Here is a 12307-nt window from a genome sequence, read left to right on the forward strand (position 1 = left end):
CCAAGTGGGCCCAGGAAGTGGATTTATGCATCAATTACTTACTCACGTAAACCCTAGTGACTAGTTTATTATAAATAGGACCTCTTACTATTGTATTAGGCATCCTGGATTGTATTTTGATCCTGTGATCACGTTTTTTAGGGGGCTGGCCATCTCGGCCATGCCTGGACCTTCACTTATGTATTTTCATACGGTAGAGTTTCTACACTCTATAGATTAAGGTGTGGAGCTCTACTGTTCCTCAAAGATTAATGTAAAGTACTACTGTTTTCTATTCAATTCTTCTTATTTCGCTTCTAAGATATCCATTCGCACCCAAGAACGTGATGAAGGTGATGATTATGTGTGACGCTCATCATCCTTCTCCCTTATGAACGCGTGCCTGACAAACACTTCTGTTCTACATGAATTAAGCTAGAACGAATATCTCTTAGATCTCCTAACCAGAATCTTCGTGGCGTAAGCTAGAATGATGGCGGCATTCAAGAGAATCCGGAAGGTCTAAACCTTGTCTGTGGTATTCCGAGTAGGATTCAATGATTGAATGACTGTGACGAGCTTCAAACTCGCGATTGTTGGGCGTTAGTGACAGACGCAAAAGGAGGGTGAATCCTATTCCAGCATGATCGAGAACCGACAGATGAATAGCCGTGCCGTGACAGGGTGCGTGAGCATATTATTCACTGACAGGAGGGGATGTAGCCACTGACAACGATGATGCCCTTGCATACAGCCAGCCATGGAAAGGAGTAAGACTGATTGGATGAAGATAGCAGGAAAGCAGAGGTTCAGAGGAACGAAAGTATCTCCATTCGCTTATCTGAAATTCCTACCAATGATTTACATAAGTACCTCTATCCCTATCTTATTAATTATTATTCGAAAACACCATTATCCATTTATATCTGCCTGACTGAGATTTACAAGGTGACCATAGCTTGCTTCATAACAACAATCTCCGTGGGATTCGACCCTTACTCACGTAAGGTATTACTTGGACGACCCAGTGCACTTGCTGGTTAGTTGTATCGAAGTTGTGACAATTATGAATTAAGATCAAAGCACCAAGCTTTGGAGCCATTACCAGGGATTGTTCGAGCCTGGACATCACAATTTCGTGCACCACCGTGACATGGCATTGGATCATTTTCCCGTGAGATGACCGAAAGTAGCCGTTGACAGTGGTGATGTATCACATAAAGCCAGCCATGGAAAGGAGTAAGACTGATTGGATGAAGATAGCAGGAAAGCAGAGGTTCAGAGGAACGAAAAGCATCTCCATTCGCTTATCTGAAATTCCTACCAAAGATTTACATAAGTATCTCTATCCCTATTTTATTATATAATATTCGAAAACACCATTATCACTTTATATCTGCCTGACTGAGATTTACAAGGTGACCATAGCTTGCTTCATACCAACAATCTCCGTGGGATTCGACCCTTACTCACGTAAGGTATTACTTGGACGACCCAGTGCACTTGCTGGTTAGTTGTATCGAAGTTGTGACAATTATGTATTGAGATCAGCGCACCAAGTTGCTCACGTTGCCAGGGATTGTTTGAGCCTGGACATCACAATTTCGTGCACCAAGTTTTTGGCGCCGTTGCCGGGGATTGTTTGAGTTTGGACAACTGACGGTTCATCTTGTTGCTCAGATTGGGTAATTTTCTTTTCGTTTTGTTTTCAAAAATCTTTCAAAAATATTTTCAAAAATCTCTCATCTGTTTTCGAAAAAAAATAAAAATGTTTTCAAAAATAAACTATTTTTCTTCAGAATTTTTAAGAATGAATTCTAGTGTTTCATGAAGCATGTGAAGCCTGGCTGGCTGTAAAGCCATGTCTAAATTCATTTGGACTGAGGCTTGCAATTTGTTATCAAGAGCAAATTAGTTGTTGCTCATCCACCTGCTGCTGATCCATGATCACCTGCTGAAGCTTGGCTGGCCATTGGCCATGTCTAGTGTTTTGGACTGGAGCTTTCTTTGAAAGCTTGGCTGGCTAGTGAGCCATGTCTAATTCCTGGACTGAAGCTTTAGACTAACATGGCAAGATTCCTGGAATTCATATTAAAAATTTTTGGAATCCTCATTTTTCCTTTTAATATGCGAAAAATATAAAAGAAAAATCCAAAAAAATTAGAAAATCATAAAAATCAAAAATATTTTTCTGTTTCTTGTTTGAGTCATGAGTCATATCATAAGTTTGGTGTCACTTGCATATGCATCTAGCATTTTTCGAAAATATCATGCATTCATAGTGTTCTTCATGATCTTCAAGTTGTTCTTGGTAAGTCTTCTTGTTTGATCTTGATGATTTTTTGTTTTGTGTCTTTTCATGTTTTTCATATGCATTCTTGAATTCTTAGTGTCTAAGCATTAAAGAATTCTAAGTTTGGTATCTTGCATGATTTCTTTGCATTAAAAATTTTTCAAAATTGTGTCTATGATGTTCATCTTGACATTCATAGTGTTCTTGGTGTTCATCTTGACATTCATAGCATTCTTGCATGCATTCATTGTTTTGATCTAAAAATTTCATGCATTGCATAATTTTCATGTTTTTCATAAAAATTTCAAAAATAAAAAAAAATATCTTTCCCTTTTTCTCTCATCAAATTCGAAAATTTGGATTGACTTTTTCAAAAATTTTTAAAATCAAGTTGTTTCTTATGAGTCAAATCAAATTTTCAATTTGAAAATCTTATCTTTTTCAAAAAATTTTTTCAAAAATCAAATCTTTTTCAAAATTTTTGGTTATTTTCGAAAATTCCAAAAATATTTTTCAAAAATCTTTTTCTTAATTTTTTCACAAATTTTCGAAAATAACATAATCAATTAATGTTTTGATTCAAAACTTGGAAGTTTGTTACTTGCTTGTTAAGAAAGATTCAAACTTTAAGTTCTAGAATCATATCTTGTGATTTCTTATGAATCAAGTCATTAATTGAGATTTTAAAAATCAAATCTTTTTCAAAACTAATTTCTATCATATCTTTTCAAAAATATCTTCTTATCTTATCTTTTTCAAAAATATCTTTTCAAAATATCTTTTCTAACTTCCTAACTTCTTATCTTTTCAAAATTTGTTTCAACTAACTAACTAACTTTTTGTTTGTTTCTTAACTTTTTCAAAACTACCTAACTAACTCTCTCTCTCTCTAATTTTCGAAAATATCTTCCCTCTTTTTCAAAAATTTCTTTTTAATTAACTAATTATTTTTATTTTTTATTTTTAATTTCAAAAATTTTCGAAAAAAAAAATACTAACAATTTTCAAAAACCATTTTCAAAAATCACTAACTCCTTTTCAAAAATTTTCGAAAATTCCCTCCCCCATCTCATTCTATTTATTCATTCATATCCTAACATCTCATCTCACCTCTCTTCCATCCTCACAGTTGTGTTTCTTCCATTATATTACATTCTTTGTCTCCCCCTCTTCTTCCACTCACACAGGAATCCCTATACTGTGGTATAAAGGATCTCCATTATTATTATTATTTTTCTGTGCCTTCTTCTTTGTCATATGAGCAGGAGCAAGGATAAGAACACTCTTGTGGAAGCAGATCCAGAACCTAAAAGGACTCTGAAGAGAAAATTAAGAGAAGCTAAAATACAACAATCCAGAGATAACCTTTCAGAAATTTTCGAACAGGAAAAGGAGATGGCAGCCGAAAATAATAATAATGTAAGGAAGATGCTTGGTGACTTTACTGCACCTAATTCCAATTTACATGGAAGAAGCATCTCCATTCCTGCCATTGGAGCAAACAACTTTGAGCTGAAACCTCAGTTAGTTTCTCTGATGCAGCAGAACTGCAAGTTTCATGGACTTCCATCTGAAGATCCTTTTCAGTTCTTAACTGAATTCTTGCAGATATGTGATACTGTTAAGACTAATGGAGTAGATCCTGAAGTCTACAGGCTCATGCTTTTCCCTTTTGCTGTAAGAGATAGAGCTAGATTATGGTTGGATTCTCAACCTAAAGACAGCCTGAACTCTTGGGATAAGCTGGTCACGGCTTTCTTAGCCAAGTACTTTCCTCCTCAAAAGCTGAGCAAGCTTAGAGCTGATGTTCAAACCTTCAGGCAGAAAGAAGGTGAATCCCTCTATGAAGCTTGGGAAAGATACAAACAGTTGACCAAAAAGTGTCCTTCTGACATGCTTTCAGAATGGACCATCCTGGATATATTCTATGATGGTTTATCTGAGCTATCAAAGATGTCACTGGACACTTCTGCAGGTGGATCCATTCACCTAAAGAAAACGCCTGCAGAAGCTCAAGAACTCATTGACATGGTTGCTAATAACCAGTTCATGTACACTTCTGAAAGGAATCCTGTGAGTAATGGGACGCCTATGAAGAAGGGAGTTCTTGAAGTTGATACTCTGAATGCCATATTGGCTCAGAATAAAATATTGACTCAGCAAGTCAATATGATCTCTCAGAGTCTGCATGGAATGCAAGCTGCATCCAACAGTACTCAAGAGGCATCTTCTGAAGAAGAAGCTTATGATCCTGAGAACCCTGCAATAGCAGAGGTAAATTACTTAGGTGAACCTTATGGAAACACCTATAACTCATCATGGAGAAATCATCCAAATTTCTCATGGAAGGATCAAAAGCCTCAACAAGGCTTTAATAATGGTGGAAGAAACAGGTTTAGCAATAGCAAGCCTTTTCCATCATCAACTCAGCAACAGACAGAGAACTCTGAACAAAATGCTTCCAATTTAGCAAATCTAGTCTCCGATCTATCTAAGGCCACTGTAAGTTTCATGAATGAAACAAGGTCTTCCATTAGAAATCTGGAAGCACAAGTGGGCCAGCTGAGTAAAAGGATCACTGAAATCCCTCCTAGTACTCTCCCAAGCAATACAGAAGAGAACCCAAAAGGAGAGTGCAAGGCCATTGACATAAGCGCCATGGCCGAACCTGTGAGGAGAGGAGAGGACGTGAATCCCAAGGAGGAATACCTCCAGGGACGTCCAGTGATCAATAAGGAGATCCCCTCTGGGGAACCAAAGGACTCTGAGGCTCATCTAGAGACCATAGAGATTCCATTGAACCTCCTTATGCCCTTTATGAGCTCTGATGAGTATTCCTCTTCAGAAGAGAATGAGGATGTTACTGAAGAGCAAACTGCCAAGTTTCTTGGTGCAATCATGAAGCTGAATGCCAAATTATTTGGCATTGATACTTGGGAAGTTGAACCTCCCTTGTTCATCAATGAACTAAGTGATCTGGATCAACTGACATTGCCTCAGAAGAGACAGGATCCTGGAAAGTTCATAATACCCTGCACCATAGGCACCATGATCTTTAAGGCTCTGTGTGACCTTGGTTCAGGAATAAACCTCATGCCCCTCTCTGTAATAGAGAAACTGGGAATCTATGGGGTGCAAGCTGCTAAAATCTCATTAGAGATGGCAGACAGCTCAAGAAAATAGGCATATGGACAAGTAGAGGACGTGTTAGTAAAGGTTGAAGGCCTTTACATCCCTGCTGATTTCATAGTCCTGGATACTGGAAAGGAAGAGGATGAATCCATCATCTTAGGAAGACCTTTCCTGGCCACAGCAAGAGCTGTGATTGATGTTGACAGAGGTGAAATAGTCCTTCAATGGAATGAGAACTCCCTTGTGTTTAAAACTCAAGGATCTCCCTCTGCAACCATGGAGAGGAAGCAGAAAAAGCTTCTCTCCAAGCAGAGTCAACCAGAGCCCCCACAGTCAAACTCTAAGTTTGGTGTTGGGAGGCCACAACCAAACTCTAAGTTTGGTGTTGAACTCCCATATCCAAACTCTAAATTTGGTGTTGGAGAGTTTCAACAAAGCTCTGCACATCTGTGAGGCTCCATGAGAGCCCACTGTCAAGCTATTGACATTAAAGAAGCGCTTGTTGGGAGGCAACCCAATGTTTATCTAATTCTTATTTTTATTGTTTTTCATGTTTTCTTAGGTTCATGATCATGTGGAGTCACAAAATAAATAGAAAAATTGAAAACGGAATCAAAAACAGCAGAAGAAAAATCACACCCTGGAGGAGCATCTGTCTGGCATTCAGCGCCAGAACAGAGCATGGTTCTGGCGCTGAACGCCCAAAATGGGCAGCTTCTGGGCGCTGAACGCCAGAACAGGCATGGTTCTGGCGTTCAACGCCAGAAATGGCACACAAATGGGCGTTGAACGCCCAAAATGGCCACCAACCTGGCGCTGAACGCCCAGAGTTGGGTACAAAGGCATTTTTATATGCCTAATGGGTGCAGGGATGTAATTCCTTGAACACCTCAGGATCTGTGGACCCCACAGGATCCACTCAGGATCTGTGGATCCCACAGGATCCACTCAGGATCTGTGGACCCCACAGGATCCCCACCTACCTCCACTCACTTCTTCTCACCACTCTCTTTCACACAACCCCATAAACACTCTTCCCTAAAAACCCCTCACCAATCACCTCAATCTCTCTTCCCCACTAAACCTTCACCACTCACATCCACCCACTCTTCCCAATAAACCTACCTCATAAACTCCACCTACCTTCAAAATTCAAAACCAATTTCCCACCCAAACCCACCCATATGGCCGAACCTTAACCCCCCCTCCATTCCCTATATAAAGACCTCCATTCTTCACCAAATTCACACAACACAACCCCTCTATACCCTTCTTGGCCGAACCACATCACCCTCTCCCTCTCCTCCATTTCTTCTTCTTCTTCATCTATTCTTTTGTTTATTGCTCGAGGGCGAGCAATATTCTAAGTTTGGTGTGGTAAAAGCATAGCTTTTTTTGTTTTTCCATTACCATTGATGGCACCCAAGACCGAAGAATCCTCTAGAAGAGGGAAAGGGAAGACAAAAGCTTCCACATCCGAGTCATGGGAGATGGAAAGATTCATCTCTAAAGCCCATCAAAACCACTTCTATGATGTTGTGGCCAAGAAGAAGGTGATCCCTGAGGTCCCTTTTAAACTCAAAAGAAATGAGTATCCGGAGATCCGACATGAAATTAAAAGAAGAGGTTGGGAAGTTCTAACAAATCCCATCCAACAAGTCGGCATCCTAATGGTTCAAGAGTTCTATGCCAATGCATGGATCACCAAGAACCATGATCAAAGTAAGAACCCGGATCCAAAGAACTATGTTACAATGGTTCGGGGGAAATACTTAGATTTTAGTCCGGAGAATGTGAGGTTGGCGTTCAACTTGCCATACATGGAAGAGAACGCACGCCCCTACACAAGGAGAGTCAACTTTGATCAAAGGTTGGACCAAGTCCTTATGGACATATGTGTAGAAGGAGCTCAATGGAAGATTGACTCCAAAGGCAAGCCGGTTCAACTAAGAAGATTGGACCTCAAGCCTGTAGCTAGAGGATGGTTGGAGTTTATTCAATGCTCAATCATTCCCACTAGCAATCGGTCTGAAGTCACTATAGACCGGGCCATCATGATCCATAGCATCATGATTGGAGAAGAGGTGGAAATTCATGAGATTATACCTCAAGAACTCTACAAGGTGGCTGACAAGTCCTCCACCATGGCAAGGTTAGCCTTTCCTCACCTCATTTGCCACCTATGCAATTCAGCTGGAATTGACATAGAGGGAGATATCCTCATTAAAGAGGACAAGCCCATCACTAAGAAAAATATGGAGCAAGCAAGAGAGCCCAATCATGGAGCTCAAGAGGCGCAAGAAGCTCATTTCCATGAGATCCTGGAGATGCCTCAAATGCACTTTCCTCCACAAAATTATTGGGAGTAAATCAACACCTCCCTAGGAGAATTGAGTTCCAATATGGGACAACTAAGGGTGGAACATCAAGAGCACTCCATCATGCTTCATGAAATAAGAGAAGATCAAAAAGCAATGAGGGAGGAGCAACAAAGACAAGGAAGAGACATAGAAGAGCTCAAGGACATCATTGGTTCCTCAAGAAGGAAACGCCACCATCACTAAGGTGGATTCATTCCTTGTTCTTGCTTTCTCTGTTTTTCGTTTTCTGTATTATGTGATTATCTATGTTTGTGCCTTCATTACATGATCATTAGTAGTTAGTAACTTTGTCTTAAAGATATGAATGTCCTATGAATCCATCACCTCTCTTAAATGAAAAATGTTTTAATTCAAAAGAACAAGAAGTACATGAGTTTCGAATTTATCCTTGAACTTAGTTTAATTATATTGATGTGGTGACAATGCTTCTTGTTTTCTGAATGTATGCTTGAACAGTGCATATGTCTTTTGAAGTTGTTGTTTAAGAATGTTAAATATGTTGGCTCTTGAAAGAATGATGACTAGGAGACATGTTATTTGATAATCTGAAAAATCATAAAAATGATTCTTGAAGCAAGAAAAAGCAGCAAAGAACAAAGCTTGCAGAAAAAAAAAGAGAAAAAAAAAAGAAAAAAATAGGCAAAAAAAAAAGAAAAAGAAAAAGCAAGCAGAAAAAGCCAATAACACTTAAAACCAAAAGGCAAGGGCAAATAAAAAGGATCCCAAGGCTTTGAGCATCAGTGGATAGGAGGGCCTAAAGGAATAAAATCCTGGTCTAAGCGGCTAAACCAAGCTGTCCCTAACCATGTGCTCGTGGCGTGTAAGTGTCAAGTGAAAACTTGAGACTGAGCGGTTAAAGTCAAGGTCCAAAGCAAAAACAAAGAGTGTGCTTAAGAACCCTGGACACCTCTAATTGGGGACTCTAGCAAAGCTGAGTCACAATCTGAAAAGGTTCACCCAATTATGTGTCTGTGGCATTTATGTATCCGGTGGTAATACTGGAAAACAAAGTGCTTAGGGCCACGGCCAAGACTCATAAAGAAGCTGTGTTCAAGAATCATCATACTGAACTAGGAGAGTCAATAACACTATTCGAAATCTGAAGTTCCTATAGATGCCAATCATTCTGAACCTCAATGGATAAAGTGAGATGCCAAAACTATTCAAGAGGCAAAAAGCTATAAGTCCCGCTCATATGATTGGAGCTATGTTTCATTGATAGTTTGGAATTTATAGTATATTCTCTTCTTTTTATCCTATTTGATTTTCAGTTGCTTGGGGACAAGCAACAATTTAAGTTTGGTGTTGTGATGAGCGGATAATTTATACGCTTTTTGACTTTGTTTTTAGTATGTTTTTAGTAGAATCTAGTTACTTTTAGGGATGTTTTCATTAGTTTTTATGTTAAATTCACATTTCTGGACTTTACTATGAGTTTGTGTGTTTTTCTGTGATTTCAGGTATTTTCTGGCTGAAATTGAGGGACTTGAGCAGAAATCAGATTCAGAGGTTGAAAAAGGACTGCTGATGCTGTTGGATTCTGACCTCCCTGCACTCAAAGTGGATTTTCTGGAGCTACAGAACTCTAAATGGCGCGCTTTTAATTGCGTTGGAAAGTAGACATCCAGGGATTTCCAGCAATATATAATAGTCCATACTTTGGCCAAGAATTGACGACGTAAACTGGCGTTCAACGCCAGCCTTCTGCCCAAATCTGGCGTCCAGCGCCAGAAAAGGATCCAAAACCAGAGTTGAACGCCCAAACTGGCACAGAACTTGGCGTTCAACTCCACAAATGGCCTCTGCACGTGCTACACTCAAGCTCAGCCCAAACACACACCAAGTGGGCCCCGGAAGTGGATTTATGCATCAATTACTTACTCATGTAAACCCTAGTGACTAGTTTATTATAAATAGGACCTCTTACTATTGTATTAGGCATCCTGGATTGTATTTTGATCCTGTGATCACATTTTAGAGGGCTGGCCATCTCGGCCATGCCTGGACCTTCACTTATGTATTTTCATACGGTAGAGTTTCTACACTCCATAGATTAAGGTGTGGAGCTCTGCTGTTCCTCAAAGATTAATGCAAAGTACTACTGTTTTCTATTCAATCCTTCTTATTTCGCTTCTAAGATATCCATTCGCACCCAAGAACGTGATGAAGGTGATGATTATGTGTGACGCTCATCATCCTTCTCCCTTATGAACGCGTGTCTGACAAACACTTTTGTTCTACATGAAATAAGCTAGAATGAGTATCTCTGAGATCTCCTAACCAGAATCTTCGTGGCGTAAGCTAGAATGATGGCGGCATTCAAGAGAATCCGGAAGGTCTAAACCTTGTCTGTGGTATTCCGAGTAGGATTCAATGATTGAATGACTGTGACGAGCTCCTAACTCGCGATTGCAGGGCGTTAGTGACAGACGCAAAAGGATAGTAAATCCTATTCCAGCATGATCGAGAACCGACAGATGAATAGTCGTGCCGTGACAGGGTGCGTGAGCATATTATTCACTGAGAGGATAAGATGAAGCCATTGGCAAGGGTGATGCCTCCAGACGATTAGCCGTGCCGTGACAGGGCATTGGATCATTTTCCCGTGAGATGACCGAAAGTAGCCGTTGACAGTGGTGATGTATCACATAAAGCCAGCCATGGAAAGGAGTAAGACTGATTGGATGAAGATAGCAGGAAAGCAGAGGTTCAGAGGAACGAAAAGCATCTCCATTCGCTTATCTGAAATTCCTACCAAAGATTTACATAAGTATCTCTATCCCTATTTTATTATATAATATTCGAAAACACCATTATCACTTTATATCTGCCTGACTGAGATTTACAAGGTGACCATAGCTTGCTTCATACCAACAATCTCCGTGGGATTCGACCCTTACTCACGTAAGGTATTACTTGGACGACCCAGTGCACTTGCTGGTTAGTTGTATCGAAGTTGTGACAATTATGTATTGAGATCAGCGCACCAAGTTGCTCACGTTGCCAGGGATTGTTTGAGCCTGGACATCACAATTTCGTGCACCAAGTCCTCATTCAATTGAAGGACTAGTTCACCTCTGTTAACATCAATCACAGCTCTTGCTGTGGCTAGGAAGGGTCTTCCAAGGATGATGGATTCATCCTCATCCTTCCCAGTATCTAGGATTATGAAATCAGCAGGGATGTAAAGGCCTTTAACCTTTACTACTATGTCCTCTACTTGTCCATAAGCTTGTTTTCTGGAATTGTCTGCCATCTCTAATGAGATTTTAGCAGCTTGTACCTCAAAGATTCCCAGTTTCTCCATTACAGAGAGTGGCATGAGGTTTATTCCTGACCCAAGATCACATAGAGCCTTTTCAAAGGTCATGGTGCCTATGGTGCAAGGTATTAGGAACTTTCCAGGATCCTGTTTCTTCTGAGGCAATCTCAGTTGATCCAATACATTTAGTTCATTGGTGAACAGGGGAAGTTCATCTCCCCAAGTCTCATTACCAAATAAATTGGCATTTAGCTTCATGATTGCACCAAGGAACTTGGCAACTTGTTCTTTAGTGACATCCTCATTCTCTTCAGAAGAAGAATACTCATCAGAACTTATGAATGGCATAAGGAGGTTCAATGGAATCTCTATGGTCTCTAGATGAGTCTCAGATTCCTTTGGTTCCTCAGAGGAAAACTCCTTATTGATCACTGGACATCCCAAGAGGTCTTCCTCCTTGGGATTCACGTCCTCCCCTTCCTCCTTGGATTCGGCCATGATGGTTATATCAATGGCCTTGCACTTTCCTTTTGGATTTTCTTCTGTATTGCTTGGGAGAGTACTAGGAAGAGTTTCAGTGATCTTCTTACTCAGCTGGCCCACTTGTGCTTCCAAATTTCTAATGGAAGACCTTGTTTCATTCATGAAACTCAGAGTGGCCTTAGATAGATCAGAGACTAAATTGGCTAAGCTAGATGGATTCTGCTCAGAATTCTCTGTCTGTTGCTGAGTGGATGATGGAAAAGGTTTACTATTGTTAAACCTATTTCTTCCACCATTAGTAAAGCCTTGTTGAGGCTTCTGTTGATCCTTCCATGAGAAATTTGGGTGATTTCTCCATGAGGGGTTATAGGTGTTTCCATAAGGTTCACCTATGTAATTCACCTCTACAATTGCAGGGTTCTCAGGATCATAAGCTTCTTCTTCAGAAGATGCCTCTTGAGTACTGTTGGATGCAGCTTGCATTCCATTCAGACTCTGAGAAATCATATTGACTTGCTGAGTCAATATTTTGTTCTGAGCCAATATGGCATTCAGAGTATCAATTTCAAGAACTTCCTTCTTCTGAGGCGTCCCATTACTCACAGGATTCCTCTCAGAAGTGTACATAAACTGGTTATTAGCAACCATGTCAATGAGTTCCTGAGCTTCTGCAGGCATTTTCTTTAGGTGAATGGATCCACCTGCAGAAGTATCCAATGACATCTTAGCTAATTTAGACAGACCATCATAGAATATATCCAGGATAGTCCATTCTGA

The 12307-nt window shown here is 40.0% G+C and overlaps 1 non-coding gene across 1 annotated transcript; it reads right to left on the reverse strand.

Annotated features, from left to right (window-relative positions):
* Nucleotides 1–4063: 4063 nt before the first annotated feature.
* On the reverse strand, nt 4064–4171 carry LOC148549180 (small nucleolar RNA R71). The gene has a single exon (XR_015897995.1). It is a non-coding gene; the product is annotated as a small nucleolar RNA R71 (small nucleolar RNA).
* Between the last annotated feature and the right edge of the window lie 8136 nt (nt 4172–12307).

The sequence above is a fragment of the Arachis ipaensis genome, chromosome B8, assembly GCF_059453495.1.
Source record: "Arachis ipaensis isolate K30076 ecotype BB chromosome B8, ASM5945349v1, whole genome shotgun sequence".
Lineage (NCBI taxonomy): Eukaryota > Viridiplantae > Streptophyta > Magnoliopsida > Fabales > Fabaceae > Arachis > Arachis ipaensis.